General features: G+C 47.0%; 1 long non-coding RNA gene across 1 annotated transcript; it reads right to left on the bottom strand.

The window, feature by feature from the left end:
* Nucleotides 1-238: 238 nt before the first annotated feature.
* On the bottom strand, nucleotides 239-7,899 carry LOC121289669. Its single transcript, XR_005945622.1, has 2 exons — nucleotides 7,815-7,899; nucleotides 239-363 (listed from the first exon to the last, which is right to left on the bottom strand). It is a non-coding gene; the product is annotated as an uncharacterized LOC121289669 (long non-coding RNA).
* Nucleotides 7,900-8,151: the final 252 nt, after the last annotated feature.

Here is an 8,151-nt window from a genome sequence, read left to right as displayed (position 1 = left end):
TTAAACAACCAGCCTGTGGTTCATCTGAAAGCCTCACTAATCGCAACACTATATCACTAAGAACATGAAGTCAGCATCCAGCTGACCCATGTAGCCTTTGTGGAACCTTCTTGCCCTCGAAGTGCACTGCTACCATTTTGCAATGCCCGCCAGAATTATCAAGCGCAGAAATCCACTGTTCTGTAGTGAACAGCAACTCCATCTTGGAAGCCTGTAATCTCTTAAAGCTGTGCCCACACCTTTAAAATCTTCAAGATCAACCACAAATCCAACTCAGCAGATCAGGTGCCAAGAGCCAAATCCAACAGGACACTTGGCATCCTCGAGAAGCAATTGTTCACACCACTTGAGTACATCAGTCCTCTGTGAAAAATCATAGGAACACCAGATTAATGTTTTTTTACTGGTTTGGTGATCTTGCGAATCATGCTGTCCGGATGCAAACTATTGATGAATCCGAAACCAGAGAACTGGTAACAGACTTTTATAAGTACTTAAATCTTCCAGCTGAGAAGAGGTCAGAGTTTAATAAGAGGCATAAAAAACCCCAGCACAATGGCGAAAAGGCAAAAGGCAGCACCCGAACATACCACACAATGACACCAGAGTGACACAGAACTTTCCAGAAGCCCCAGTGATTGATTTTTATGGAAAGCTTGAGCCAGAATTCCCAAATTAATTCCATTTTGAAGACATGGACACATTTCCAGAAGTGTACCAGCAGCTGGTAGTGAATGAGAAGGAAAAAGCCCTGTGTCAGGCAGAGCAAGAAAAAGCAGAGTTCTACATTCACCTGAGAACTGAGAAACAAGCTGCCTGCTGATTACCTCCAACCTAAAAGGAACAAAAGCAGGTCTCCCAGGTGACCAAACAGTCAGCCACCATCTCTCAACTCCTCAAGGCCTATTTGTTTGTTAAAGGCGCCTGGCCATGGCCTGGAACACAGTCTATGTACAGAAACATCATTGTGCTGCATAGTCATTCACTTTAAAGGACTTTTGTGCTGCTGTCTCCAACAAGGGACTCATCTGAACTGAACTCCTCCATTAAGGAAACTCCCTCTGGACTTAGACTTTCTGGACTCCCGAAATCACATGAACTAATATTCATTTCTGTAAATCTTTTACTGTTGCTATCCATAGTTGTAAAAGTCCCTCTTTTTAATCCCTCTTTATCATGTATATATGTGTTTGTGTGTGGTTGCAAACATTCCCCCGCACCCCAGTTTGAATGTGAAATAAACTAACCTTCTGAGTTAATCATAAAGAGAGTTTGCTGTGAGTTACTTAGAAAATTGGACACAAGGTGAGGGTTTGGGGAAACCCATCACTGCCTGGTTTTAAAACAATTAAAAACGTCTCTGCCAATGGACAGACAGTGAGATGATAAAGAAGTCTGGTTTGCCTCTCTCTCCCATCTGTAACACTGTGGCAGGGGAGTAGTGGGGGAGGTGGTGTTCAGATACACTCAGTGCAGTACCACGGGCACATCTGTCTGGAGGAGTGAGAGTGGGAACATCATCAGAGTGTTTCAACATCCTCTGCTTCAGAGGGACATACAGGTTGAGAAGAGCTACACTTAGGATAGAGGTGGGACCACCAGTGTCTGCAGTCGGCTGACTAGGCCATGAAAATAGCTTATTGTCAGCTGTGTTTGCTAGCACTCTTGCTTCTAGATTCTACAGTAAGATTATGGGCTCAAGTCCCAATCCAGGGGCCTGGGCACATGGTCCAAGCAGGCAGTCCAGTGTGGCACTGTCAGTGGTGCAAGCTTTTGGAAGAGATGTTAAAGCAAAGCACCATGTGCCTTCTCAAAGAGATATAAAAATTACTAGGGCACTCTTTTGAAGAATAGCAGAGGAGTTGTCCCTGGCATCCGTCAACCAACATGATTAAAAACCAGATGATCTGGTGTTGTATCATATTGTTGTTTTGTGGGGTCTTGCTGTGCACAGATTAGCTGTGGTTTTTTCTGCATTACAAGTGATTACGCTTCCAAAGTACTTCATTGGCAGGAAAGTGCTTTGGGATGTTCTGAGATCATGAAGATCTAAGGGTCAGTTATGTCTCTAATTCTCTTCTTGTCTTCCCTTATGACAGGGGCCTCTTGAGACTCTTGACACATCTGGCAGTGAACAGGTAACTTAGGCCAGGTGGGCATCTAAGATTTCTATTATCATTGTTGTGGGTTTCAGATGAGGTTCAGATACTACTAGAGGCATTATCTTTACCTTTTATTGAACATTATGCTAACTATGTACAGGATAAGTCTTAGTACAGAGCTCTACATAGAACTGTCTCTCAGCATAATCTGTTGTCATGTGATCTTACATCACTGATGATGTAGACTTTCTAGTTACATATTTAACATTAACCCTTTATACTACATCTCCCCCAAACTCTCTGTCTTCATCTCTGGTTGACAGAGATAAGCATAGTGGTTCCACCAATCTCCTTGACCTTGTTCTCATCTCTCATGGAGGTTACATAGGATTCAAGATCTCCATGTTCTCACTCAAACTCTGTAGAGCAGTATGTGAATCATCAGACTATCAGTTCTCTATTCAGGTTATCTTCCTGATCATATGGGTAGTTAGTTCCTTCCATTAATGGTCTTCTTCTAGTAGATATGAGTGTGCTTCTGCTTCTAATCACTACTTCGTTTTCAGTCTCTATAAGATAAGATCACGGGTTTTATGTTTTCTCTAAGATTGGCCTTCGTGATTCTGGCCTCAAATCCATTCTGATTCACCTGGTTGTAGTTCCGGTAAATCATACACTCTATGGCATTGATGATAGTTTCCGGTTTGATTTGCATGATAATCATCCTCCTTCCCACTTCGGTTTCTATATCTACTGCTTCGAGACATGGCATAAGGGTGTGTGGGAGAACAGGAAGTTGATTCCATTGTTTGGTTCCCACCAGCAGTTCTGACGGAGCCAAACCATTCTGCAGTGATGTGGAACAATAGTTCAACAATGCTAAGTTGACCTCATTTTTTTTCTTCAACAAAGCTTTTACCGTTCTTACTCCTCTTTCAGCCTTTCCATTTGCTTGTGGGTATATGGTGTTGTGAAAGGTTGTTTGGTGTCTCACTAAGAGGTCTGGAGGCTTGGATGATTAAACGTATAGTGTTCATTGGTAACTCGTACCACATATACATATTCTAGGAAGAGCCAAGCACGGGTGCTGTCTCCATGCTGTCTCCTTCCAGACTCCCCACCATTCTACTGTCATGGCTCTTTACATCAGTCTGTGGCCCGTGCTGTTCAAGCACATTAACCCTTGCTCTGCCGAACACCCTTATACTAAAATGGCATGCTGCTATCCCTTAAAGGCATATTACAACGTATGGGTGGACGAAATGTATGGACAAATCCATGGGGCTGAATTTTACATGTCTCCAGCGAGTGTTTTGGCCCGGGGATGTGGTGGGGGAGGGCATGTAAAATTGGGAGCGTGCCCACCCTACGGCCTTCCTGCCCACCTCCAAGCTCACCCCCATAAAACAGGGTGGTGGGCAGGCACCCGCCATATTTAAATAAATAATCAAGGATCAATTAGACGTCATCAAAACAATAGATGCTGAATATATGCTGCCCACATCATAATACATTTGGTGTGCGCAGCCAGGCAGGAGAGAGCAGCAGGGCTGGAAGGAAGACGGGGCCACTCTCTGGGGGTTGCCCTTTGCTGATCGTGAGGTGGTCCCCCCTAAGGCCAGACACCCTCCTTCCTTCCTACCTGGTCCCCTACTTAAATCCAATCCCCCTCCACTCCACCCCTCTACCTAGCCTACCCAACCGTCCCGGCTGAAGAACTGAACTTACTTACTCCGGGAATCCATGGGCCTTGATCACTGATTCCCACCTGGCAATACCAGGACTGCCGGAGCTGCCCTCAAGTCCAGAGGGCAGGACTTCATCCCCAATGACGGGTTGAAGTCCCACCTGGTCCTCGCTAATCCACAGCGCTTTATGACTTTGTTTCCGATGAGGAGGGAGTGCAGTTGCTGTCCACTCCCCCAAAATTATTCCACCCATAGACTTCCGTGAATTTCTTGAAACATTCACTTGCAAACCATGGGTCATTGTCTAATGAAAGCAAAATACTGTGGATGCTGGAAATCTGAAACATTTGCAGCATCCGCAGTGTTTTGCTTTTATCTTAGTGTTTAATTCACTGCCACTTCTCTTCCAGAAATGCCTACTTTGAAGAAGTACTGCTTTTCTCTCCGACAGGATTTCAGTTTGTCTCTTTCATCCTGTTCATCTTCATTGCTTTCCATTTCCCTCCTGGTGTTTACCAAAACTCGCTTTCACAGCCATATTTCCTTGCTCAACGACTGTCTCCATCTCTGACTTACCGGATGTGGATTCCAACTGAAGTTCCTCCTCATGTTTCGAGCCCACCCAGGATTACACCCGGGACATACAATGCTCCTTGGACTGCTGATCTCGTCACATCCTGAGATCCACTCTCAGTGCCATGCATCGCCATATGTACACACTCAACCTCTCCCTCCAGCAGCACTGACTCACCCTATCTCTAAGCTGTCCTTACCCCAGCTTCATTTTATTCTTCATCTCATCCGACGCCTTAACAAAACAACTTTTCCTCTTCCTTTCAGGTGTTAAGGAACTCAAGCTCCAACAACTCATTGATACCAACCCCCATCCAGGACCCTACACCTCTTTCTGTCCCATCCCATCTTGCCGTGTATTCACCATCTCTGATGCTGAACGTTCAGTGCTCAACAAAGGATTCAGTTTCATACCCTTAGGCCCTCATCTCAATGAATTTCGGGCTCGATGCTAAACTCTTCTTCCACCGCCGTCGTCTCCATGCTCACTTTTTTGGGCAGGAGTCCTACCCCCATTCCACGGATCCTTCCACCCGCCTCCAGTATTCTCCCTCCACCTGGACCCCTCCCTCTGGCCTCTTAACTGCTCTTGATCTTTTCACTGAGAACTGTCAGCGTGACATCAGCCGTGCCATTCCTCTGCTCCTCTCACCCACTCTAACCTGTCTCCTTCTGAACGTTCCGTATTCCATTCCCTTAGGTTCAAACCTGACTTTGTTATCAAACCTGCCGACAAGGGTGGTGTTGTTGTCTGGTGCACTGACCTCTACCTCACAGAGGCAGAGCACCAACTCTCAGACACTTCCTCCTACCTCTCCCGGACAATGACCCCACCACCAAACATCAAGCCATTGTTTCTGGGACTGTCGCTGACCTCATTTCCTCTGGAGGTCTTCCCTCCACTGCTTCCAACCTCATAGTCACCCATCCCCAGACAACCCGCTTCTACCTCCTTCTCAAAATCCACAAACAGGACTGTCCCGGCAGACCGATCGTGTCAGCCTTTTCCTGTCCCATGGAACGCATTTCTTGCTAGCTTGACTCTCCCCGTGTCCAGTCTCTGCCTTTGATGCCCTATGTCATATCAACAATTTCCAGTTCCCTGGTCCTAACCGCCTCCTCTTCACCATGGACGTCCAATCCCTCTGTACCTCCATTCCCCACCTGGATGGTCTGAGGGCTCTCCTCTTCTTCCATGAACAGATGCCCAAACAACCCCCATCTACCACCACTCTCCTCCATCTGGCTGAACTTGTTCTCTCTCTGAACAAATTTTCCTTAAACTTGTCTCACATCCTCCAGATAAAGGTGTAGCTATAGGTACCCGCATGGGCCCCAGTTATGCCTGTTTCTTTATGAGTTATGTGGAACATTCCTTGTTCCAGTCCTACTCAGGCTCCCTCCCACAATATTTCCTTCAGTACTTCAAAGACTGTTTCGGTGCTGCTTCATGCTCTCGTCTGGACCTGGAAAAATTTATCAATTTTGCTTCCAGTTTCTACCCCTCTATCACCTTCGGTTGGTCCATCTCTGACACTTCCCTTCCCTTCTGTGACCTCTCTGACTCAATTTCTGGTGATAGACTGTCCACCAATATTCATCCCACAACTACCTTGACTACAGCTCTTCACACCCCAGTTCCTGTAAGGAATCTATCGCATTCTCTCAGATCCTTTGCCTCCGTCACATCTGTTCTGATGATGCCACTTTACAAAACGGCCCTTCTGACATGTCTTCCTTCTTCCTTAACCGGGGTTTCCCCCACTGTTGTTGACACGGCCCTCAACCATGTCTGACACATCTCTCTACTTTGCCCTCACACTTTCCCCTCCCTCCCAGAACCATAATGGGGTCCTCCTTGTCCTCACTTTTCACCCCACCAGCCTCCACATTCAAAGGATCATCCTCCACCATTTCTGCCAACTCCAGCATGATGCCACCACCAAACACATCTTCCCTTCACCCCCCCCCCAACCCCCCGATGTCAGCATTCCATAGGGACCGTTCCCTCTGGGACACCCTAGTCCACTCCTCCATCATCCTCTACACCTCAACCCCCTCCCACAGCACCTTCCCATGCAACCATAGTAGGTGCAACACCTGCTCCTTTACCTCCTCTGCCCTCACCGTCCAAGGGCCCAAACACTCCTTTCAAGTGAAGCAGCGCTTCACTTACACCTCCTTCAGTTTGGTCTAATGTATCTGCTGCTCCCAATGTGGTCTCCTTTACATTGAGGAGACCAAACGCAGGCTGGGTGACCTGCAAGAATGACCCAGACCCTCCTGTCGCTTGCCATTTCAACACATCATCCTGCTCTCATGCCCACAAGTCTGTCTTTAGCCTGCTACAATGACCCAGTGAAGCCCAACGCAAACTGGAGGAACAGCATCTCATCTTCCGATTAGGTAACTTACAGCCTCTGGACTTAACATTGAACTCAACAACTTCAGACCATGAACACCCTCTTCCAACTTCACCCCCCTTTTAATCCCCTTTTTTCTACATTCATTTTTATTTTTTATCCACTTAATTTTATTTTTATTCATTTATCCATGGTTTTATCCCCTTTTTTATCCCATTTTCTATTCTTCTGTCACTTGTTCCATGTTGTCCTTTCACACAATGCTACCCTTGTTCTGCTGTTATCACATTCTGCTTTCTTACCTTTATGCCATTATTAGCACCTTTTTTATCACTAACCACTACCATTAACACTGTCTTTGTCCTTTAGTTCATGACATCTTTGTCAATCCCTCCTTTGTCCCCACCTATCACTGGCCTTCTATCCAGCTCCACCTGCCCCACCCCCACCCCCCTTAAACAGTATAAATTTAATCACATTTCCATTTCTTTTTGGCTTTGAAGAAGGGTCATATGGATTTAAGACATTAACTCTGTTTCTCTTTTCACAGATGCTGCTGGACCTACTGTTTTTGGGCCATTGCCTGATATGACTAAATTTTGAATGCCACACATGGCCAGAAATTTATTTTACTAACCTCAATCCATCTGGAGTAACAGGGCAGAATTTTACCCCACCAATGGATTTATAGGTGGGTAGTGGCTGGAAAACCAGGTTCCCATCTGCACTGATCTCTCTGCAAATTTATATTGGTATGGGTGAGGCCGAGGCCTGCTGGCCCTTATTATTGATCCTATTACAGCCCGGCCAATAATTGACCACTTACGGTGCCGGGAGGTGTTCAGGGGCAGGGGTAAAGCCCGAAAAGTAACCCTGGGTGGGAAGGTGGTCGGTGGGGGTGCAAGGGACGAGTGGGGGCATTTCCATCTGCAGCCACCTTTTAACATCAGGCGTATCCTGCGCACCGCCCCCCCCCCCCCCCCAAACCCTTGCAGGTCCTCCCTGACCTCTCCACCAACACCTCCACGCCTTTGCCCACTCCCCAGGGCTTCACCTCCCCAACCCGCCCGGAGACCCCCAAAACTTACTTGGTCATGGAGTCCTGGGATTTGTGGCCCGGAAACTGCTGGCAGCCCCAGTCCTGTTCACTGCAGTTTCTGGCGCTGCAAGGCCTAAACAACTGTCGGCCAATCAAATTGTGTCCCCACTCTCTGAGGCAGGACTTCCGCTCCTCCCTCGGCCTCCAGCCAATTAACGTGGGGCAAGCCGTATCGGCAGGGATGTGTTCTCCACTGACTCCTTGGATGGCGGGAAGGGAAACCCCAACATCCTAAAAATCCTGGCCACAGTCAACAACTATGAGAAATGTCTTAAGCTCGAAAAGATCTATTCTGAGACATTCCCATGGTCCAGATGGAAATGAAG

The sequence above is a fragment of the Carcharodon carcharias genome, chromosome 2 (genome assembly GCF_017639515.1).
Source record: "Carcharodon carcharias isolate sCarCar2 chromosome 2, sCarCar2.pri, whole genome shotgun sequence".
Classification (NCBI taxonomy): Eukaryota; Metazoa; Chordata; class Chondrichthyes; order Lamniformes; family Lamnidae; genus Carcharodon; species Carcharodon carcharias.
The sequence above is the reverse complement of the archived record's forward strand: the minus strand, read 5'-3'. Positions and strand labels throughout refer to the sequence as shown.